Source organism: Scatophagus argus, chromosome 23, assembly GCF_020382885.2.
Source record: "Scatophagus argus isolate fScaArg1 chromosome 23, fScaArg1.pri, whole genome shotgun sequence".
In the NCBI taxonomy this organism is placed as follows: domain Eukaryota; kingdom Metazoa; phylum Chordata; class Actinopteri; family Scatophagidae; genus Scatophagus; species Scatophagus argus.
The window spans coordinates 7,930,058-7,955,181 of NC_058515.1; the positions used below are offsets into that span (position 1 = coordinate 7,930,058).

The following is a 25,124-nucleotide window of genomic DNA, read 5'->3' on the forward strand; positions in this document are numbered from 1 at the left end:
AGTATAACCAGAAGCATAAATACAGGCACGAGAGTACCGAAAGTGCACATTTCCATTACGTAACTACATACAAGATTTGAATTTGCTGCATACTGCCCTGATGATAATTTTACATATATTAGCTATCATTTACTATTTTCTTGAATAAGACAGGAGAGATGATTGTGAAGAGTAAATTGTTTTGTGCCCTGGGGTGGCATGCATCAGATGCAGGAGTTCTCCTCAAACACCAAATGTACTCAGTGTACTGAGAGAAACAGCTGAAGACTATAATTGCTTGAGGTGGCATGAAATATTACAATGGCTGAACTCTGAACACATTTGTATATATCAAGGTTATCTTTACCCAGACAGACTGAACATCTAAAGGACTGCACCATCTGCTGTGGATAGTTTGCCTTAACAAAATTTCTTTTGTACATAATGAATTTCTTATTTCTGCTTTGTTACAAGAACCAGACTTGTTGGGGCCATTCGAAAATCTGCCAGAAAGGTTTAATTTCCAGCTCACTTCTGAGTGTGTATCCGTACAAGTTCAAGGTACGATGCTATCAGAGATTTTCACACACGACTGAAGATGTAATTAAATTTTTAATGCATCAGAATAATCTCAAGTCCTGCGCTTTGACAGTGACACATTAGCCAAATCATATTTTATTGATCCCCTCCTTATGAACTAAATTTCACTTAGTGATTTGCATATGTGGTCGACAAGATGAAATTTAGACCAGAGAGAACTGTCTGTTTTGATTCCATTTATTTCCAACCTAATAATGTGGCCTATTTAGCCTTCACAGCTGACAGTGCCCCCCCCCTCCCTTTCTTTTTTAACTTCATCTCTCTCTTTGTCTTTCTATCCATCTCTCTATAACTCTAAGTGACTGAGTGTGGGGTGAATTTAATGATTTGATGTTAACAGTGAAATGGGTCCTTGGGAGCTTCAACAGCTGAAAAGAGCAACCATTTGGCCGGCGGACCTGCTTGCCTCAGCACTTACAGGCACACGTTTAAATGTTCGGCTTTCACCCGGAATGGCCCACAAGAGGCTTGAAGGAGGGTTTGGAGGGGGGCAGGCTTGATGCTGTGGTACACGGGAATTGCATGGTCGTTCATCACGTTAATGAGTCGTGTCACTTTATTTACAAAAAAGGGACTTTTTTTTCCCATGGACTGTCAGCACTATCGTCATGCAGCATTCTATTAATGTTGGCTGAAGTTATTCAAAAACATCTTTGTAAGAATTAGTCTACAGTAGGCCAGGTAGCCTGCCAAATCAGAATGAAGACAACTGAATATTGGTGCGCTTGGTAGTATTTTGAAACCAGGAGTCCAAATTTGACTGGATCTCTGGAGGATTCAGAGATGGGGCAATATGGGCTTGCAATCAGCTCAAGTTGTTAGCACTTTGGGAAGCTTTGGGCCAAAGGCAGCCTAGTAATCACACCTGCAAAATGAGTAATCAGCTGTGCCAGATTTAGGTCATGGTTGGGCCAGGCAATTTTGGCTAACTTGGGAAAGTAAAAGTCAAAGTGTTTGGTTTGTCTGCTAAACTGCTGCTGCAAGAATCATTCTTTGCTGTTACTGTGATATGTCAAGGAATTAACCATTTATAGAAAACTAATTATGCATTTGGATTTGTTGGAAAAGACTGCTCATTGAGAGAGAGTTCTTAAAGAATCCATACCCTTCAATACACAATTACTGCACTTTTGTTCAATCAACACCCAAAGATATAGGAGATAAGATAGAAAATGGGATGTTGAGGGCACCTGTGGCAGAAAACTGCACAAACTTGAATAAAATGTGAGGTTATAATGGGCACACATACATGAATGTGATTGGGCAATGCTAGTCAGCTGATAGTCACACAACTGTGAATAAGACTGTAATTTTGAAGCACAAATAAGGCAATGCAAAAACTTCAATGCTCTGCCTGAAGAAATGCTATGCTCTATTCCAGACGACTAAAAGTAGTCCACTTACTACAAAATTAAATTTAAACATATTGCTGGCACCCTATGTGGAGCAGCAGGTCAAATGCTAAGGTGTTGGACGCAATTCCTGCTTGTGTACAAGTGTAGATCCACAATATACTGTGAAACAGCAGTGGTATACAGTTTAAGTACAAAGTCAAGTCCTGCAAACTCAATAACTGTTTCTATCAGGTTGTTGTACTGATATCACAAGCTTCCTCCCACGCTTGGGTTGCCTCATGAAAGGTCTACTACCAACAGGGTAGGGAGATTTAAATAGGAATGTGAGGATATTGGAACTATATGACATTTTTCTTTGCCTAGGAAATACAAATCTGTGCTATTACCATTTCAGGGTTGAACAGATTTAAAGCACGATGGATTGATAAATCTCGGCACAGGGTGAAATAGATGAATCTCAAGTTATTTACCCTTTTTAATTGGAAATGTCTGTCACAGGGCAGCAAACCGGGTCCTCTTCCGAGCCATTATCTGTCTGCCTTCATCATGTACAGGTATTTCATTGAGAGTGATGTCCTGAGTGCCAACGGTAGCTGTTGAATTTATTCTTGTTAGATTTTTATATGCTTAACAATATAAATGCTGAGGCGAAGGGGAAAAAAAGCTCACAAAAGATCAGCTTGTTAATCACATTGCTACATTTGCTTTTTCACAGATTTGCAGATGATGACTGTCAAGATTTTGCTGACAGAAAGGGCAAATATTTTTAGTTTACTTTAAGCGTGACTCTTAAGTTTGACAATCTCAAGGAGTTTAATATGGTTATATATGATTTATACATGATCTGTTGCCCGTTAAGCCTCAAAGCACACTTTTGTCCCAGGAGTTTGAGTTGTGTTTTTGATAGACTTAAACAAGCCATAAGTTCCTTTGAGCAAGCCCTTGGGCTTCACTCATAATTGCTCCCTGGGGTCCTGTCAATAGTTTCTACCTGCTCATAAGCTCTCATTCCCTGGCTGTCATCCTTGTTGCACTGCCTGTCTGAGGCCCCTGAGTGACACAGCAGCGTCACAGGATGAGGTCTGCTGAAGGATATCTCTGGCTGCACGGGAGGACACCACTGGGACACAACTGGCCCAGCTGATGATGTCACACTGTGACAGCAGTGAATACTTCAGCTCAGAACTGTTGGATGTGTGCTGCCCAGGGACTGTGAGTGTTTATATGGGGCTGTGTTCCGCCATGTACTCTATATGGGTGAGTATGTGTGTGAAAACGCTTGCGGAAATGAGACTTTACATGCATATCCAAGGAAACTGCCAAACATAAAATTGTTTTGCCCCAAGCACAGGCACATTCATGGACTACACTTTGACTACACTGTGAATCCTCTCAAAGGACCGAATGTGCATTCTGAACCAACAAACAATTCAAAGATCTCATCTCTTATTCATACAGCGCTGTCTTGACAGCATCAGTGTCTCAGTATTGCGCTACAAAAAATATAAAAATAACGACAACAGCCAAGTCACTTGAGTCTGCATTTGTCAAAGCAAAAAAAGACAGTAGCCGACAAAACCCTGATTTAAGCTCTCGTAGTGGTACAAACATTCACCTCTGAAGCTCTAATGTGTTTTGACTATGACAGCACCAGACACTTTTGTTTCTGTCTGTAACAGTGACTAGCAGCAGCATATAAAAGCTCATTTGCACCATCTGCCAATGGAGGTGACAGGGGCAACTCAGGTGCCAAGGAGTTATGGGAGGAAAAAATTCAGCTCCCACAATCTTCCTTCTCTTCAGCTTTGCCCTCTATTGCATATTCCTTGGTTAAACTGGTCGTCCGATGCCTTTGAAGCTTGTGGTGGTGGAAAAACTGAGACATTGTGTGCTTGCACACTGTCACAGCAGGGATTAGCTAATGTTCTGAGCTGTTCGTCGCAACAGGAGGTTGTGAAAGAGGTGTGCTTAGAGTGTGACTGAATTGAAGTATTAAATTGTATGGTGAAGCTAACCGGGCAGTATTTCCTGGAGGAATAATTGTTATACATATTCGTGGTGTGGATCTATCAGCAATATATCCAGCAAGTATTGGATGAATTGCCATGAAATCTTGCATAGCACTGGCCAAATGCGGGTAAAAATCTTTTTTGAGGCCAGTCACTATTGGTGGGTTGCTGTAATAGTTCTTCTTCACTGCAGCGGCTCATCACTAAAACATACAAGTTGGTTGACCACATTTTGTTTTGCACTGGTTCTGCTAACTGTGGCAGCGTGCAATGCATGGAGTCGAGGTGAGTTGTGCCCCGCAGTGGAAAAATAACTTATGACCATCATTACGTGTATTGCCGTTCTTTGATGGGCCCTTGCTGTCCAGCGTTGCCACAGTAATCTAACTAGCTTCATGTTTCTGGTAACATTTTTCTGTGGTAAATGGCTTTTTTCATAACTGTGATGTGAAGAAAACATGATGATGTGGAAGTAACATAGCATAGACATCAAACACAATACATAACTTTTATTGTTATGTGTGCCAAGCCATCTTAGAGCTGATGTTACAGCTACAGTAACTTATCTCTCCTATGTCCCTAACTACTATATATGATAGTCTTTCTTAAGATTATAATCAGTGGTAAAAGTAGGATTTTACTGTTATTGTTGATTGTATTTTTTGTAAATTGGACAACTAATTACAACTACAACTAATTATTATTTTCATGGTTTTTTATTTTTACTATCAATTTGTCTGTTTGGTATGTAAAAATGAGACCTGCCTCACACAGTTTGTGGATGTGCATGACTACTTTGCCAACTGCTATTATGTTTTCATGTGGCACTGCTACCAAATCAAAATTTTAATACATCCAGTGCTTCATTTCGCTCAACTGACATTCCCATCATCATCATTATCATTGTAAACATTTTGGCACGCTGGCACAAAGAGCTGACTTGATGATGGAACATGTTCCTAAACTTGCAGATGTAAAACTCGAAAGTTATACACAAATATTGGTGTACCAACCCCCTTTATTAACTGCTGATGAAGTGAGGGATTCCACTTTGACGGTAATTTCAGCATACACATTCTTAGACAAAGATATTTCATGAGGGTTGATTCTGTCCACTCACATCTTTCTCTGAACTCCCCACTTCGAGAAACTTCCGAACAAAGTTAGTGATCGGTGGTGCAATGTGTCATGCTTCTGACGGTTTGATTGTGTCTGTGTTTTCACATGCAGAGGAATGGAGAGAAAAAGAGAGCTTCATGTGTTGCTCAAGGTCCTTTTAGATACTCCCCATCCCACATCTCCCTGCACAATTAATTTTATCTTTGGGGTATTATCAAGAGGGAGCCTGGCAAAGCAGCATGACAGAAAAACGGTCCAGAACCCCGAGGCCCAGGGTGGGAATTAATCTGTTTGACAAGATCTTTCACAAACGATTTGCCTGGCTTTCCGTCAGTTGGATGTTGCCACTACCCTGCATATCTGAGGGGGTGAAGAATAAGCATGTTTCAAACATAATGCAGACGGAATCGATTCAAAACATTGAAGTGAGCAGCGACAGGGTGTTGTTGATGTGTTGGAAAAGTGCTGGGTATTAGGACAACTGTCGTGGCGTGCCTCTTAAAGGAATATTATTAATATTCAAATCAACCATACAGCTATAGTAATAATAAATTTACATCACAGCCAGCAGACGATGGCATTATTTTTGCCACACAGCATGATTTAGTCCGAACTCAGGCTCTCAAAAATGGTTAGCCTTGTTCTACTTACGCTTTCAAAACTATTGACATCAAGCAGACGTTTGATGCATTATCTGGGATGCAGAAAATTAATCAAAGTAATGATTGAATAATTATCTCAAGTGCAATTAATTAAACATGCCAATGAACTCATCTTGAACAGCTGTCCTAGCTTCACCACTTAATCACTTGTGAGAATTACCAAACACAAATGGAGGACGCCGAGTGCATGCAATAATCTCTGCAAAGTGCATTGTTTACAAACAGTAATTAATATCACACCGTGTATTAGCAGGCTAAGTGACTGCAGTGCACTTCTATAATTGTACCACAGAGAGTTGGGTTTCTTCCCCACTCTTGCCTCAGACACCTCTTGTTAAGACAAGAGACAGATTATAGGAGTGAGTGCTGATATCGTGGACTACATTCCAAAAACTCAGACAGATTTACAGTGTTTTTGATTCTGTATTTTGTGGGTGCTCAAGTGCCTTATTAAAATGCCAAAAACACATCATCCTTCATTGCAGAATCTATGATTTAACCTACTGAATGTCCCGGACACCATTAACCTGATAATTCATGCTCAACTCAGTTTCTACCCACATACTGTAAAATGGATTTATTTTATGTTTCTGCCTGAAAACGTGAAATAGTTTCCATTACATTTGTTGGCAAAGAAGTGCCTAAAAGTGAGCTTCCCCGAGTGTCTCTTAAAGGCATAGTTGTGACCATGCCAGTGTGGGAGTCTGTGGCATTCTACGATGAGGTAATTTTGGGAATCACATACGGCTTTCATGGTTCGTGGAGCCTGACAGTCACAGCGGACTCCAGGAAATGGTCTGTGTGGTTCTGACATATGAGGGATCTATCTTCAACAGACGAGCGTCTGGAAAAAGAAATGAAGATTGACATCGGTGGCACCAGGCAGCAGACAGCCTAAAAACGAATAGTCGCTAACACTTCACATGTGGTCGTTTAGGAGTTAAAGTGACTGTTCACCCCAGAATCAAAAATACTTTCCCCTCTTGTCTGTAGTGCTATTTATTCGTCTTGATTGTTTTGGTGTGAGTTGCTGAGTTTTGCAGGTATCAGCTGTGGAGATGTGAGCCTTCTCTTGAATATAAACAAACTAGATGGCACTTGCTTGTGGTGCTGAAAGCAGCATAAAAATAGATATGAAAAACAACAGTAGTGTCTTTTCCAGAAATTCTGACATTGTTATAACCCACAGAGCATGTTGTGAGCAGTTTCATGTAGAGACTACTTTCCTTCTGTATCTTTCTGTGATGTCCATCTACTTATGGATGAGTAACTAATTAGCTTTACAAGAAAGCCAAGAGAAATGAAATAATTTATTTATTTATGATTTATATCCTGTCTTGTCACAACACAAGCCTCTTCTCCTTGAGCAGAGGCAAGTTTCTTTCTGGTTGGTGATACAGTGCAGTTCAGCACTATCCATCCAATACACTGGCCATTACACCAGTTGGGGCTGTAATGACATTGCATTCTAAATACACAGACAATTTGGTAGGTGTAACAACTTCTACTCATTTAGGAAATCTTTCCACAAGATTCTGGATTGTTTCTGTGGGAATTTTTGCCCATTCACGTAATAGAACATTTGGGAGGTCAGTCATTGGTGACGAAAAGGCCCGGCTTGCAATCTCCATTCCACTTCATCCCAAAGTTGTTGGATGGGGTTGAGGTCAGGGCAGTGTGCAGGTTATTCAAGTCTTCTGCGCCAAACTCATTAAGCCATGTCTTTATAGATCTTGTTTAGTGCCCTGGGGCACAGTCATGCTGGAATAGAAACTGTTGCCCGAAAGTTGGAAGCATAGCATTGTCCAAAATGTCTTGATATGCTGAACCATTAAGATTTCCCTCCACTGGAAGTAAGGGACTGAGTTCATCCCCTGAAAAATGGCTCCATAAAAAGGTGTGCCTGGCTACAATTGTCTTTGTGGTGTAGTTCCAAAATAAATCTGCTCACAACAAAATATGAGGGTTGAGTATCAGGGTCATGATGTCAACTTTTCAAATGTAGCAAAGTCCCACCTACTTCCAATATATTGGAGAAAAGGCAGACATCTGTCCAACTGACATATCCAAAACTCAACAACTCACACCCAAACAATTTAGATGGATAAATAGCACTACACCTAAGAGGAAAAATATGTGTTTTGGGGTGAAAAGTCCCTTAGAAGTTATGATTTATGTGGTTTATAATCTTGTACATCTCTATCTTAGGTATGCACAATGGACTATTATATTTTGACAAACCCACACATAATTATAATATTAGTAATCACATGAGCTTATTATAACTTGCATAAATTGGTGCTATTGTCATTAGAATATAAAACCATTGTAGGACTGAATATAAAAAAGGATAATCAGCATATTCATTATGATTTTAATATCTTTCACAGCACTGTACATTTTATTGAGGACTGTACTATGAGAGGAAAAGTGCGATACTCCAGTAATTAAAGTAAGCTTTGTGCAAACTGTGTGCCTTGCTGCTATTTTCTCTTCTGAACTTCAAAATTTACATGTATAATGACATCACAGAAAATTACATTCCTCTGAGGCAGGGTAAGAGATAATATAATTCAGTGACGTTGGTCTTTTGTGACACTCTGCCAGACTAAAGGTTACGTTTTAATTAATCTAATGTTGTGTATTCTCTGTGTATATAGCGAAGAGAATTTGCACACGAGTTAAAGAGACAAAATTACTGTCAGGGCATATTGCTGCCTTACCTCACAATGAAAAAATCACCAAGGCTTTGACTGATCAGCCACAACATTAAAACCACTTGCTTAATATTTTGTAGGTTCATACAAGTGCATTCAGACTCTTAAAACTAAAGAGAGGAAGCTTGATGAGCTTGCAGACTCCACTTACAAATTCATCCTGTGCTATTCAGGTGGAACTTTTATTCTATTGTGGCATTTCTCATCGTGTTTTCAATAGAGGACAAACCGCTGATGAAAATAATGCATTTTGAGCAGCAGTGTCTTTAAATAAAATGTCATCAACTTTATCAATTAATATGTGAAAAAGCAATTCTCTTGAATTTTGTCTTTGGTAGGACTGCGTGGACTTCAGAGGAAAAGAAAATTTGCAATGAAGCAGTAGGCTTTAATTGTCCTTGTGTTGCAACAGATTTGTTGGAGGCATTGCAGTTTCATCTGTTCTTCTTTGTGGATTTTCTTTTTTTATATTATTTTGCTCATTTTTCTGTCTGTCTTTGTATCCATATTTTTATGTCACGCTGGAGAATACTCTAAAAGGCTTCAAGAAATTAAAGATTTTGACTGGGTTAAAAACTCAGTTTAAAGTACAAACTAATTTTACTGCTTGTCACAAGCAAAACATCCAGTCACTTTGATCATTTTATTGTTTGTCCCAGCAGAGTGCTTTGTTGGAATCGATTTCCTTCCAGTGTAATTGGTGTCATGCCTGGTTTGACTAAATAAGCCTTTACACCGGAAGATACTCTGGCAAACTAAAAGGGCATTGCTGACACTGTAGATACTGAGCAGTTGCATTAAAAAAAGGTTTTAGGCATGATGCTGTACAAAGCTTGTGCAACAATTTGCAGTAGTACTAATAGGAATTACTCACACTTAGTGGAGAAATGTCCTTTATCCAATCAAGAGACTCTTGTCTGTGATTTTAAGATTACCATGTGCTATGTTGACCGTGGTATTTGCTTTCACTAGTCTTGTTTTCCGTGATCGAGCTTTTCCAGTTGAGCATGGTTCACGTAGCATTCAGATCATGAATGGCAATAACATTTTCTGTGACCAAATTCTGCAATACATCATTGCTTTAACTTATGTGTTTTTAGCAGACTTTTACTGCAATTGAAGCGCATTACCGCAAAATAGGTCCGCCTCTGATCATTCCGTCATGCTCAGTGAAAGTCTGTAAAACCCCCAATTCACTGTCAGCTATCCAGAGGAGCTTAATGTATTTTTGTTAACAGAAAAGCACAAGGTTAAAAGGTTAATATCAGACAGTGACTACAATTCTCTGTGCTATTGTAACAACGCATCCTCTCTCTCTCTCTCTCTCTCTCTCTCTCTCTCTCTCTCTCTCTCTCTCTCTCTCTCCCTCTTTCTCTCTCGTTGGCTCCTCCACAATTGTGTTATTGTGCAAGTGCACATACACACACACACACACACACACACACGGTACTCTCTCTCCTCCCTTCAGTGTACGAGTTGCAGCATAGCCATCCATCCAAACCCGTAGACCATGAAATTAGGTTAAGACGTAAGGCTGTGAATGACACAGGTGTGGATACAAATGAGAACATCCGAATGAAGAAGTACAGATCCAAGACGGCTGATACTGTAGTCGTTATAGGCATTCAGAATTATATTTCACAGCTTCCTCCTTCATTTTATTTAGCCCACTTTTCCCGTTGTGTATTAGCGGTCAGGACAGGGCATTAGCATACATGCTGGGAAGCTGTGCATGAGGATATTAGGAGCTCTGTCATATTCCAAATCTCATTTTCCATAGAAAACTTTAAAGTCGCTCAAGCTTGTCTGCACTCCTCTGCTCCGTTGTATAAATCAGAGCCTTTCTTTTCTTTCTTTTGCCTGTTTTGCATACATTCAGATATTCCAATTCTGCAGTCTTGCTTTTTTTTGATAATTTCCCTCCATGTATGACTAAGATCTAAGGAGTGACAAGCAAAACAGCAATAATTGCAACTCTTTTCTTCATGACCCTCTTAACTTAAGAAGTATGACGACAGACAGAACTCTGGAAGTGGGGAATTATGCTAAATGCCAGTTACACTGTTTTGTGCACTACACACACACACACACACACACACACACACACGCACACGCACACACACTCACACTATAAGGACAAAAGTATTAGGACACACCTTTTTATTACTGACCATGCATTAGGCCCCTTACTTCCAGTGAAGGGAAATCTTAACGTTTAGCATACCAAGATATTTTTGACAAGAGTGTAAGACTGACCCTCACAGAGACCAGAACCCCATGTAACACACCTTTGGGATGAACTGGAACAGAAACACTGTGGCCTTCCCAGAAGAGTGGAAGCTGTTATAGCTGCAAAGCTGTCTGTGTATTTCGAATGCAATGTCAATAAAGTCCCTGTTGTTGTAATGGTCAGGTGCCCCAATATTTTTGTTTATATAGTGTATTAATTGGCTGCTTTCAGTGATATAGATGTAAGCCGACATTGCAATTCTATGTGAAACAGAATATCATTTCATATTTTGTTATTTATAATAGACAACATCTGATAGTGCTGTGGAAGGTATATTTTGAATGTGTTAGAAGAGACCTCTTGCACATGTGTACTGAAAATGAGATAACTTCCTTGCCATTTGCCATTTTTTGATAAAACAATAGTCTAAACACACTCAGGTCGACTGATTTTTGATTTTGAAAACCGGGCACAAAAGGGACAAGAAGAAGAATAAGAATGTACAAGACAAACAATCACAGTGTGGTTAAACTGTCGGATTTGTCATCACAATGCTGTAGAAAGACCCACGGCTTTTGAAAGCAACCGCATACAAACTGGTAATGCGGGAGCACCACATTGACTATTGCTTTTACTATAAATGAGTATTGACCTGTGCATCAGTGAGGATCTGCTGATGCCTGCAGTACTTCAAACCCCACTGACTTCAAACATGAAAAGTTTGTCCTGAAATCACCATAGGTCTACATTGATATAAAAGACTCCTGAGCACTTGAAAGGGAATATAATATGTATAATGGTGAATGGGATATCAGCTGAATCTGATTTTGATTGATAGGACCTTTGGGGCCATGTGGTGAGCGTGAAAGAGAAAGTCAAGAATGAATTTGCCGACTAATGATCCTTTCCGATTTGAATTATGTTTAACCCAGGTATTCAAGAGAGCATGACAGTGATAATAAATGAGCGGAAGAGCGAATGGAACTGAAACGCCAATCACGATACGCAAACCGCATTCACGGCTGCACAAGTTTGACTCACTGCAATGGAAGTGTTTGTATACAGTACAAACAAAGATGCCCATATAGTTCTATTCATAAGCTTAGATGCACAGTTAATATGAAATGAAAATGACTTAAGTATTAAATCGGCTCTTGTAACGCATCAACTCTGCTTGCTTGCATACGTGCACACACATTCGTACACACATAGAATACATAAGCACTTGTGGGATGCTAAAGGGTCAAGTGGTTTTCATCGTGTGTGTATGAAAAATCCTGACGCTAGCTAATATTCCCTGATGTGTTCTTTTTATTTGCATACTGGGTGCTGCCTCAGCCAGCTCCTATTGTTAGAGCTTTCTATTTGAATGTCAACACTATTATTACAGCAGGTGATGCAACAGCAGGTGTCTCTCTCTCTCTCTCTCTCTCTCTCTCTCTCTCTCTCTCTCTGTCTGTCTTTCTGTATTTCTGTCCGTGCCCATCTCTCAGCATCTCCAGCTTTCCTTCCCTCAGTTTTGTTTAACAGCTATCATTATGTCCCTGCCAAATGGAATACACTTTTTCTACCCTTTGCAAGCATCTCTATTTTTCTAGGCTTGACATTCTACCACTCTTTCCCACTCACTCTGGCTGTAATGGGTGAAATGGAGAAAGCTCCTTGTTGCTGTCTTGCCTCTCTTTTCCTATTGTTTACAGCCGAAGCTCTGACAGTGTTGCTTCTGACTAGCTTGGAGAAAATGGACACTTTGACATTTCACACCCTGAAATCTGGCAGTGCATGGTATTACTTGTAAACACTGTTCATTACTGCCTTGACAGCTGATGACCAAGATTCAACCTCCCTGCACCTGCCTCCGCCAAAGACTGCACACAAACGGGACTTTCTAACTTCAAGATGTTCAGAGCGATCAAAGCTTGAGAGGCTGTGTTCTTTTCTATTTTCTTGTCCTGTGCTCTTCTGTCTCCCTGTCCTTACTTTCAACCATGTAATCAAGTGCACTTTATTGCTGTCATGTCTGCATAGGTCTGACTGTATTTTTAACTCGGGCTTCATTGATGCTGAGAGAGTTGAAACCGTGGAAAGAAAGCAACAAGGGATTGAAAATGGAAAGGGGACGATGATACATTACATTTTGGAGCGAAGAGAATGACTAAATAAATAATTCATAACAATGTGACTTAGTTTTGTCATACGGGAGCTCTTTGAAAGGTAGAAATAAAAATGAAATCAATATGTATGCCTGTCCTTCAGTGTAAGGTTAGCATCATCAAGTCCAAAATTCCTGTCAAAAGCAATGGAGATTTCATGCTAAGTCACTCATTTTTTGGACTATCTGTCAGTTCGCTTTCCATTGGAATTCATTGAGAAATGTTTCATGAGCCCGTAAAACTGAATAGTAAAAGTGTGAAAATTAATTTCTGACTTAGAATATGCGTTCTACTGAAAGAACCCAGCTCTAATTTTGACAGGGCTGTAAAAGGCTTGTTCTTATATTACATACGGAATAAAATTTAGCTTCAGGTCAAGTGCTTCTTTACTTCCTTGTTCAAACTGGGTTCCTAATTCATTGCTCATTCATTAAGACGTTGCTTTTTTTTTTTCATTTTGTTCAGTACATCATTATAAGTCGGCATAGATTTGGCAAGCAGACTTTAATGAATCTGAAGTGGTCTGGATTGCTTAGAGACTCTTAGTCCTTCATGATTTACAAGAGGGAATAAGGTGATTTCATTTTCACAATTTTAATTTGCCCCTCAACTGAGGTACACAGCTGTTTGCAGGAACACTGTAGACCACAAAACATGACCAAATAATCCCCAAGCAATTTTTTAAGTAAATTGTGCTATGATTGGGTCAAGAATTTCATGCTAATGTTGAGAGATGTAGAGAATATGACTGAATTAAGGCTTGTCAAACTCTCTTGTCAAACAATCAGACAATGAGTGTTTTTGTGGACACCAAAAAAAAAAAAAAGGAAAAATAATGAAAATGGGATTGGCAAGTAAGATTCATAGTTTGGTATTCCAGTTGGAGACTGCTATGTAGAGAAAATTTGAAGAGTTAAATACAGCAATATTTGAGTCACTAGAAAATGAAAATTTAACTGTTTCCAGCATAAATCAAATACAGAAGAAGCAAATAAATAAATAAATGTTGCAATAGAAAAAGTGAAGGACCCAGTAGAGTGCTTAGAGTGGTTCCCCTGTAAATAGAGAATTTATTGGTTAAATTTAATCTGTCAAAGAGGATAACAAGGTCAGAGTTTTTCAAATAGTGGCCTCTAGTTTTGAATCCTCAGAACTGCAAATTACCAAATGTGTGTATATATTATATTTGAACAGCTATACTGTTGTGCCTTTCATCATTGGTCATGAATCATACACCAACCTTCAAACAATCCTAATTTATTCAGTTCACACTGAGTCATCGTAAATGCAGTTACTTAGAACAAAGACATGGTATGCAAACTACATACACACTGTAAAGGAAAATCCACACGTTATTGAATTTAAATGATTAACTGGTGGAACATTTCCCTTCATAATTTCATCTCACAGCTTTGCCCCTGACATATGTCCAGCTTGTGCCTACTCTATAAATATGAGCTTCATCACTGTAGAGATATGAAATTCATTTCGGCACAACTAAGCATGTTAATATGATTGTCACTAATATAATTCATATTGGCAAATTTCCAGTTCAGCAGCTGAATATTCTCATATCCTGTGGGACTGGGAACGCCGCTTTTTCTTTCCAAAGAGGCAACAGCAATATTGCATGTCTTTTCAAGTTTATGCAAAGCGTTTCCCATTTTCCTCCAACAGCACTCACTCAGAGCAGCCAAGGCAAATATCATTAAATGCATTGCTAACACCCTACCGATTTCTACACACTCACACATGTGCACAAACAAACACACACACAAAACCACTCCTGCTTTCCCTCTGCCCATACTCATTTTTCCCTCTTCTTTTTCTTCCTGGCTATCACTCAGTGGCAGTGCACGAGGGAAAGAGAGTGTATTGATCTGGCAAAGTGAGCAGCCATTTCATAGGGCAAGTCTGCACAGTGTTCCTGTCCCTGAATGGGAATTGCTCATTTCACCTGGCCGCCTTGCCTGCAGAAGACTACTGGGAAGCCCCCGCCAGTGAGGGACGGAGGGAGGGAGGGAGTGCAGGAGTCAGGGCCCTGGTCAGGGCTTGGCAGGCGGCAGATAAGAGCTCCTCATGCTGCTCCTGCATGCGCTTACTACCGCTGCTGGAGCTCAGCCACTCTCTCTGTCTTTCACACACTCACGTGCACACATACAGAGCTTTTCTCTACTAATAATAACTTTGGCGTTGTGGTGAGTCAGCCTTCTTTCCTCAGGCAAGGATAAAAGTAAAACATGGTGCCTTTATTGAGTCTGAAATCACTAACTGTGGAATTCCCAGAACAGGGATTTAGCTCAGCCTGCGTTCATTCACGGCCACGAGTCCATGTGTCCTCAAGATCTAATGCTGTGTCAGAGGCAGGTGCTGATCGACTGATAAACACAGCAGTAACTATTTTTGACATTCACATGGACAACATACGGCATGTGTAGTTGTTTAGATTAAATATTGTCATTTCGATATAGACAATATATATATTTTTTTAAACATTGGTGACAAAATGTTCATTATGTTATGCTAAACAAAAATGTGCCATTGACTTTTTTTTTTTTTGGTTTATTTCCAACTTGAGAAGATATTTCATACACCAAAATGATTTATTTTTTATAAAATATGTATTTTCCGAGTTCACATCCTGAGTACTGCATGTGAAAAAGTGAAGTAAAAAGAAAGTCAACACATACTTTTGATATGTAACCTGGACTACTATCTTCCCCTGTCCTTACCGAAGTGCCTTGGGTGACTAAACATAAAAATGTTTATCATCAATTTCAATGTTGTCGGGAATCCAGCCTGCACTGATCCTGCAGACAAATAGGCAGTTATAGGTGATGGATGGTTGAATATTGGAACTTTGCAGGTATTTCCATTTAAAAAGGTCCTGCCTCATAATTTCTCTTAGACAAGGTTCAATAAACAGTGAATGTTTTCCCAGTACTTTAAGTTCATCAACAAATTGGCAGTAAATTAGATTTTGAAACTTCAAAATCAGGACAATCAACTGTTACAGGAACCACTTAGTAGACTATTTGTATGTGTAGTTAATGCAGTATGTATTTTCATTTTCCTGCCAAAATAAGAATTCCTTCTCCTCCACTGGATTCGGGCACAGAGAGAGATATCTATCTTTGTTGTTGTTGTTTTTAAATTTCTTTTATAATTTGCCTCTGGTCAAGTGACTAACCCAAATTGTTGGTAACTGATGACTAAGGAATAAGACTCAACAATCCGCGATCTTTGTCCGGAATCGCTTGCTACGCCTTTAAAAAAAAAAGAAGAAAAAAAAAGTACAACCACAATTTGTCAAACTATTGCTTCAGAATTATCATATCATGCCAGCCAAATCTGTCTCTGCCAAACTTAGATTGCATATAAGCGAAGCCTTCAGCCTTCCAGTATCTGACTCACCTCTCCGTCAGCCCCCCCCCACCCCCCACCCCAATCCTTCATGTGTCCGAAACACATTCCATCCAGCCACTTCATTCCCCCACTTCATCCTTCACATGTTCTCAAATTTATTTCTCTCTATCTCTCTACCCTGGTCAGCCCACTTCCCCTCCCTCCATCTCTCCTATCTCTCTGCTGCTCTCCTTGCTCAGTGACAGTCTCATCACACTCTATCAATCAGGCTTGTGAGGCCCGGGCGCACTGCAGCACAGCATTGCACAGTCCTAGTCTGGTCCCATCAGTGCCAGTCAGTCTCCCTCACTCTCTCAGTCACTTTAAAAAGGTTTAGGTTGCCAGATATAGTCTGTTGCCCCCCCCCCCCAACTCCATTGCAGGTCAGGAGATGGGAGGGGATCGAGCTGGAGTCGAGATTCAGCTTAGCGATTGATTTTCTATCACTTGACATATTCTATGGCCTGTCTCTGCGCTCAAAACGGGCAACTCCTCTTTTAAACAAAGAAGGATATTTGGACACATGATCAGATCGAGCCCGTCGCTGTTAAAAACAACATGTGCGCACCCATTTGTGTGTCACTTGGGAGTCAAACAAATTCCAAACAATGCAAAACAGAGGTCAGATCGTTCGTGTCCTCAGCTCATCAGTTATTCTTTTCAGTCCCTTACCTGCCGCAGGCCTCATCCTGTGGTTGATGTCTCAGGAAAGAGAACTGCATAAATGAGAAAGACAGAGTGGAAGAGGACAGCTTAATCAAGCTGTCTGCATGGAGTAAAGACCAGGCAACTCTTATTTCAAACAACAAGGAACACAAAATAAAAATAAAGCCCCCTGTGAAGTTTACTGTACAGTATTTGCCATAAAAATCTCTTGTTCGTGTCATTGATTTAACTGGTTGATTTACTGAGCATCATTATGGAAGTCTAAAATGTTTAAGAAAACATATAGTAAAGACAGAATGCTTGTTTTGCAAGCAGATTTCACTTGAAGGAACAGAAAATTGCATGTGCAGCAGAGAATGACTTAACCACAGTTATCGATTTGCTTTGTGAATTATAATGAAAACAAGTGTAATTACATTTTCCTTTAAGTAGCACAACAAATTAGGCTTGTGAGTTATTCTGGAGGCAAAAGAAGGGGGAAAAAAAAGTCTTACATTTAATGTGCTGGGAAGATTTTCTCAGGCTATTTCCTTGCTAAATGCATTAGCAGATGCTGCTGTGCCCATACAAGCCTGTGGACTAATATTCTTGTAAATGATTAGCTACTTATTTAACCAACAGGGAGAAATGTGCTTTGGGTTGTTACGGCAAAAATGAGTTGGGGATAAACATTTTATTTTTATTTATTTATTTATTAATTTGTTTGTTGTTTTTTTTTTTTTTAGCAACACTGGATGAGCTTTAATTTGACTCATTATCTCTCGAAACATTATTGTACGGCTTTATGGCAGTCAAATGAGGTGATTAGCAACGATGATTATGAATGTCATGATTACAGTAGTGTCGAGACGATTTTCTGTGTGAACGTGCCGATTTTCATGTAAAAGCAGAAATGGAATTAAACAAACCAACTCCATATTTAGTTGTGTTGCAGGTCTTCATGGACATTAGCGGAAACAGCATAATTTATTTAGAGTTTTAGGCTCCTAAAATGTAAATGAAACAGTAACATAATTACCCAGGTGAAGATATGCCTGGTTACGAGCTCATTCGCCCTGACTTCATCTACAGTGTGTTTTGCTAAGTTCCTTATTATCTGGTTTCTCACTATACACCCTGTTCATGCTAATGAATCCACAAATTAAATTGTAGAACAGAGGAATATTAGGGTGCCTGCCGTTTTGATGTGGTAAGGAATACTCAATTAGGCTGGATTTGGCCTCCGTAATTACTACATTATAGCTAAGATAAGTGTTCAATGGCAACAAATGCTTTGATGGACTCCATTCTGTTACAAAGGCAACGGGTGAGCAAAGATGAAAATGCCAGAACAGAAGAGTGAAGGGGTAAAAAGAAAAAAGAAAAAAAAGTAAAACATGAGAAAGTGACAAGAAAGCTATCGCACGGGAGCCCCTGTCTGCCGAGCAGCCATATTTCATTACACAGCACCGAAGCTTAGGAGGCAATCAAGCATATTTAGCCATCCTCGCCCCCCACCCCCTCCAGCAATTATTACTCCCCAGTTTTTTACTGTGCTTTGCCATGGGGAAAATGAACCGCAGTACTTATCACCTCAAAGCATGCACAAGTGACTGGGGTGGAGGATGTGTGGGTGTGTGCGTGCGCGTGTGTGAGCAAAGACATGCGCGGATGCTTTTGTTTATGTTTTGGGGAGGTGTAGTGGCGAGCTGACCGCTGGTGAGCAATCGGTTACCTTTTTCAATCCCATTAGCTCAGTAACATCAGCACATTTAGGGGCACCAGGCGGAGCGAGTGGGGATACAGAGATAACCATAAACATGTCACCAAAAATGCATTGTTATTTGCATTCATATTGGAAAGAGGCAAATTGATGTGGGGTCAAACATGGAAGGTGAGGGTTTATGACCTGTGCATAGCTCTGCTGTCAGCAGCTCTGATCTATCGAACCGGCCAGCCTTGTCAGGCTTTACGCCTGATTATATTATCATGGCTGACGATCAATGCGAATGAATGATCGCTCATTCGCAAAGGGGAGCAGAATGACTAAAGCAGAATGCAAACAGTACGTTCTTTCATAATACAGTGAATGGTAATGCATTTCCCATCCTGAAGTCATCGAGTTAAGTGATGCATTGCATGCCAGTGCAATACAAAGCACTATCAAAATACTTTGGCTGCGTCTTGCTTTTTGAGTTTTTTTGAAATATTATCTGGGAGTAACAGAGTGAGAGCAGCAAAGCTGTGAAATGAGAAAAGAAAAAAAACAAAAAAAACAAACATACTTCACTATTCTGTGGTTTCTGAACAGCTAATGTGCACTCATTTGGGTGGCACAGCCGCCAACTGCAGCATTAGTCCCCATCTGGGGACTTGTGTTTTGGTGAAAGTGCTTCTCCATTTGTGAGACTCTTCAGTTCTGGGCATCCTCCCCAAACCCATAACTCAACATCCCTCTATCACTCCCATGCGACTGGCTGTCATAATCATCAGCATTATGCTACCTCTATTGGCCTGATTTACAAGTCTGGACATGGCACCAGCTCCGCGCCAAGGGGTAAACATGAGGCTGTTTGCTACCACCAAGCCCATTTCTCCCTACTGCATTTAATGGGGAGGAGAGTCTGATATTCAAAACAGAAACGTAGCTTTTCACATCTATGATTTGTTTACAAGACTGGAAACAAAACCCCTGAAAGGTCTGAGATTTTGCCCAAAATTGTAAATATAAGCTTTATTTTTTTTCAGCTGCATAATTCAAGATGCAATTTAGTACACATTAATGTGTGCATATGTCACTTATCATATTTCTGCTGAATGGTTTGAATTTCTATATTTAATTTCAATCTTGCCTTGAAAGAAAATCGAAATGAAAAAAGAGAGGAAGGAATAGTCGCGTTTAACCTCATGCAAACGGAGGACAACAATCTTGTCTGTTTTGTCCCTCGTGATGTCTTGTTTTCGTTACATATTTAAACGATTATTTTTTTTGGTTTTTTTAACCGAGAGTGCTCTTAAAAGTAGTTGAAGAAGTTGAAAATAATATGTAAAGTCCATGAAACAGCAAAAATATTATATTCCTTCTGTATATGAAGTAATGGGACATAATGTTTTGCATATTTAAATACGGCGTCTGCTTGATGCTTCTCATTGGACGTCTTCAGACTTTGATTCTACTTTTTTTCACCTTTAGGCAGCACCTGGACCTTTCCTTAACCCTCTCACTCATTCCATAATATTATATTAGCCCATATTCATCCACATATTGCGCCTGCTAAGTGATAGGCCACATAAATCAATTTTTATACACACACATACACACATACACACACACACACACTCACACACTCACAATAACAGTTATATGCGGCTTCCAAACCGCCTGCTGATAGCTGCCATTTCTTATCACTCCAGTTGAATATAGCACCGGTATGAAGGCACTTTCACTTGCTGTCTAAATGGAAGAGACTGAGAGAGAGGGAATGCATTTTTGTTCAAATTACTTAAGCTGCCCACAAAGCTCTTTGTAAAGCCGCATGGTTATGAAAATTCTCTGCAAAGAGAAGGAAATCTTGTACAGTGGGAAAACAGTCTTGATGACAGAGAATCGCCTTTATATTACTGTGGACTTATCTCATTCTGTTGTGCGCAGATACTGGGATTTCTGGGTTCATATGTATTTTATTTGGCAAGTTCAATAAACTCATGCTGGCAAATACAATCAGCATAAAAGTCATGCAGCTTTCTTACAACTTCAGGAGAGGTAATAATATCCGCAAAGCAACATCCAGATGCTGTCACGCGGCCACATGAATAGAATCTGTCCCCTCCCGGTTTCTCTGGAAATTATGAGTGTAATTCTGCCGTCTACGGCGTTAATTTAAAATATTTCCTACATAAGCTAATCAAGCATGTTTATTTTTCCTCTTGTGGAGTTTAGGCTTTAACATTTGCGAGGAAATGTGGATACCCGTAGTTAATGAACTGAGATGAAATGAGCTCTCGCAACTGTGAAGTGAAATCGCTGCAAACACAGGGCACATGTCCTCCATCTCTTTTGCTCATAAGGTTCCAGCAAGGAGAGAATTTGATTTCTCTCCAAATGGCATCAAGTATAGGTGTTACGATAGCAGGGGAAGGCCCATCGGCGGACAGCGTGACATCGTGAGACCATTTGATAGACAAAAACACAGCAGGGGGAAAGAAGAGAGGAAGTGGGATTGAGGACTACAGCGCCAAGAGACACTTTTCTCTTTCACTCTCTTGCTCCCAACTGCTCCCAGTGCAAGAGACACGGGCCGCTGCACAGACAGATGGCGAGGAGGTGTGTGCATGTGTGTGTATGAGATGCGAGGCTTGTGTGTGTGTGTGTGTGTGCGGTGGGTGGTGACGCCATTCGGTTTCGTACAAGTGTAGATGGAGTGGGAGAGGTACAAGAGGAGAAAATGAAGAAAGGAACAACACTGCAGAGGTGTTAATGTGTGTATGACTTTATCACACAGGCATTAATTCATCTGCTGTTTTAAAATGTATTTCTTTATTTTTAATTCTACGTCCAAATGGCTTGTCTCCGTCTGTACAGCAGCCGTTAAACTTCATTTGCGCTGTCACTTTGAGCTCAATAGTCATACTGCGCAGGGTAGACATTGTAAGTAAGGGACCTCTCATGATGATGAGAGACACACCTACCGGAGGAGGAAGTGGGTGGAAAGATTGTACATTGACTGACTGCCATCTACTGGATTTTGCTATAAATTCACCTCGTACTATTTTAGCATCATGGCTCCTCCTGCATGCAGCGTATGCATGCATTTCCCCTCAGTGATTCTGATTTATTGCAATTATGCACATATCTGAAGATTCACAGATGGAAAGCAAAAATGTATTCAGAATTTCTGGTTTATAATTCTCCTTTCTCGGTGTATTCCTCCGTGTGTTTGGTTTCTGATGGATATTTTGACAGTTTAAGTGAATGGGCTGTTTGTATTCCTCTGTGTGTCTGAGAGCTTCAGCTGAACACTGAGAGAAGTCAAAATCCAAATCCACAGTTTTATGAGAATAAACATTTAGCAAGTTGAAAGAGGTGAGTGTATTTTTATATAATTATTAATTTATATTGTTATTTAAGTGATCTAAATTACTGCAACCTGTTTAGTTTTTCTGTAAAGACCAGTGAGGTTCACTGAGTATAACCCCTAGTCTTAATAAATGCTCCTTATCTTATAATGATATAATAATTAATATTAATAATAATAATAATTCCACGGAACGGCTATAGGAAATCAAAATGAATGGGAGCCAGTCTTTCATGACGGGTACCAGGTAAAACGCCTTTGACTGAGGCTCTCAGTTGAGTCCTGCAGGGCACATGGTGATGCACAGCACCATCTTGTGGTTGTATCACAGTGGACAAAAGTTGGCACAACATCACCGTTTGACTGAAAAATGATCAATTGGATGAATCAATTTGAACCCCAGATATTCATCTACAGTTCAAACTGCTAAATTAAGAAACAAACAAACAAACTATTGCTAAAACTACTGCTCTGAAAGTTTCATGTGGATGAAGATGCGTATAAACATTTTTCTTTTGTTCCTTCTGGGGATTGTAATCGGATTAAGAGCTTTTAATTGAATGGCTCATAACACTTGATTCTGCCATGTGGACGTTTGCACTATGATATTGAATGAAGAATGTAATTAATCACACGTATGCTTTTTTTTTTTGCCCCATCAGTGCTATTGAGTTTCTATTTTCAGCATCCACACGAGTGAGATCTTCTAATGCATTTCAAAAGCCAACAGAACCATTACCTGTCGCCCAACTAATGAGCATTCAGTGTGCAGTTAACCATCATGGAAGTACACACCAGACTTAAATACCTCATCCATAGCGCCTTGAGATAAATGCCTGCATTTCATTAGACACACGAGGTGGCTCGGCTTTGCCGCAAAATTATTCTTCCTTTGCAGAGGAAATTAAAATTAATTTTCTCCGCTTGCCGCTTGTTTCCTTGTAAATTCCTTAACATTACCAACATAATGTTAACAAATTAGGACTTTTATTACAACGAATTAGGAAAGTCTATAAATTTGAACTTCTGAACAACGCCGCTAATTCATATAGCACACAGGATAATTATACTATATTTAAATAAGTAATTTGGAGGTTATCGGAAGTTGTCACTAATCATTTAATATTGTCCTCTTTTTTTTTTTGTATTTTCCTGATCTACTGTGGCCAGTGCTTCAATCTCCCTGTCTGTTTGTGGATTAGTAGAGATTCACCCTGGGAAACCCCTTACTGCTATCTGACATGAAACAGATTTGATCCATTTTCCAGAGCATATCTGTCTTTTTCAGGCAGGCGGTTTTCAAAAGAAATATGTCAGCACTTCAGGGATTATATTTTTTTTTTCTTTTTTTTTTTTTTGCTAATCACTAAAAGACACAACCTGCCTGACATTTCTTTGGTTCGACAATGCAGCGCACCCAGCAAAAGTCCTTTCCCATTTAGATGCTTATTTTGATCTTCTTTTATTCTCATTGTATTGGTACAATCAGATGTATTAACCGTTAGCTTCATGCTCGGCTGAGTTACATGATTATCTCGGAGCAAATGAAAAGTGATTGAGCAGAAAAGAGAAGAAGTTGGACTAATTTCATGACCTTGTTCTACTGATGTTGGGTGAATTGACTGATGATCCAGATTTGCTCTTCAGAGAGTGCGTGTGAGAGGACCTATCACGGTTTTGTTGTGGGATGTACCATCTATCAAACTGCTGTGGAGGTGAATATTCGGGCATACATGTTCACTCTCAATATGGCCTGATGGTCATGGAGGAAATGTAAAAAAAAACAAAACAAATGACAATAATGCATAACAGTTTCTATACTGTAGTACGCATGTTTGAAGTGATTTCTTGCCCTGATTCAGGTCTTACAGGCTGTGTGTGTGTGCACGCACGCGAACACATGTGCGTGTGTGCATGTGTGCACTAACTGGCTGTTGTTGAGTGCACTCAAGTGTAAGCACCCAACATGTGGGATGAGTGTGATGGATTCCTGGTATCGTTGCTAGTTATTTGTGGCGTGCCTATAACCACAATTCCCCAGCCACAGCTTATTGCAGGGTGAAGCTGAGCGAGATATGCTCTGAAGCTGGCATAAAGCCACTGGACTTTGTAATAATTCATCAGCCAAAAAGCCTTCCATGTACTCACCGTGCAATATTTATACCCTGCGGAATGTATTTTCTCAGCTACATCATCGCACAGGCCCTGGGCAGGGCTTTTCTCTTCTGAGAACAGCTTTTAGTATTTTAGACTTTAGTTAAATCTGGGAAACAGTTCTATGAATTTGTCACATTCTCCAGCACGACTGTGTGTTTTTAAACTTTAACTGTTTTTAAAGTTAATTACAGACATGGTAGCTGTATGATTTCAATAATGTTTCCAATCATAATTTGGTAAATAATCCAAAGTCTACAAAGATGGACATGAGATTATTCACCAAATCCACACTGGCAGTAAGCTTGTCCTGATTTTCTCTCTGACTCGCAGTACTGATGCCCGATCCGGTCTGAACTCTCAGCAGAGTTTACGTCTGGTTCTTTGTCTGGTTTGTTCTTGCTTAGTCCTGTCTTCGTCTTTACTTTCTTTTCCTTTCTTTTTCCCCGTCTTCTTTGTTTGTGGTGTTTCATTACGAATTTATTTTCTACTTCCTCAGAGAGGCTTCACATGAAATTCAAATGCTTAAAAAGATCTTTTCCAAAGCGGTGAATTGTTGATGCAGATGAGAAGAAAAATAAGTGTTCTGCTTCAGCACATTCCTGCTAATGGCGCTGCTCTTAAAGATGGACCATTTAATGAAGCGCTGATGTAAAATGCTAGTGTGACATGAAGAGATTATGTCAGGTAATTGTAAAGCTCTAATAGTTTGATTAATATTGGGTTTTTTTTCATAAAGTTCGCCTTATAAATGAAAGCCGAAGGGTTCAAACTGTGATTCTGGTTTTTTTTTTCAGAATTTTACAAAGGTTTAAAAAATTGGCTACAATTGACAACACCCGCACCATTTCCTGTGCTTCTTAAAACTCACAGCAACAGTGTTGTCGACAGCACAGCTCTCCAGTGACGTCCGTTTCATTGCATTTTGTCCACTTTGACGTCGTAATTAGCTGTTTGTCTCGCTGAGTCCCACTGCTCTCAATACGGCAGAACAGCACACATGCAGTTTTTCCTCTAGACT

The 25,124-nt window shown here is 39.8% G+C and overlaps 1 protein-coding gene across 31 annotated transcripts in view; it reads right to left on the minus strand.

The window, feature by feature from the left end:
• Positions 1 to 25,124, minus strand: part of LOC124054897 (receptor-type tyrosine-protein phosphatase delta-like) — a 339,738-nt gene that overhangs the window by 180,290 nt on the left and 134,324 nt on the right. For 30 of the 31 annotated variants that reach the window (XM_046381377.1, XM_046381409.1, XM_046381400.1 and 27 more), the window contains one exon: positions 16,902 to 16,945. The exons of the other annotated variant lie outside the window; for it this stretch is intronic. The gene's annotated coding sequence lies outside the window, so the exon portion shown is untranslated. The remainder of the gene's footprint in view (positions 1 to 16,901; positions 16,946 to 25,124) is intronic. 31 annotated transcript variants of the gene reach the window in all.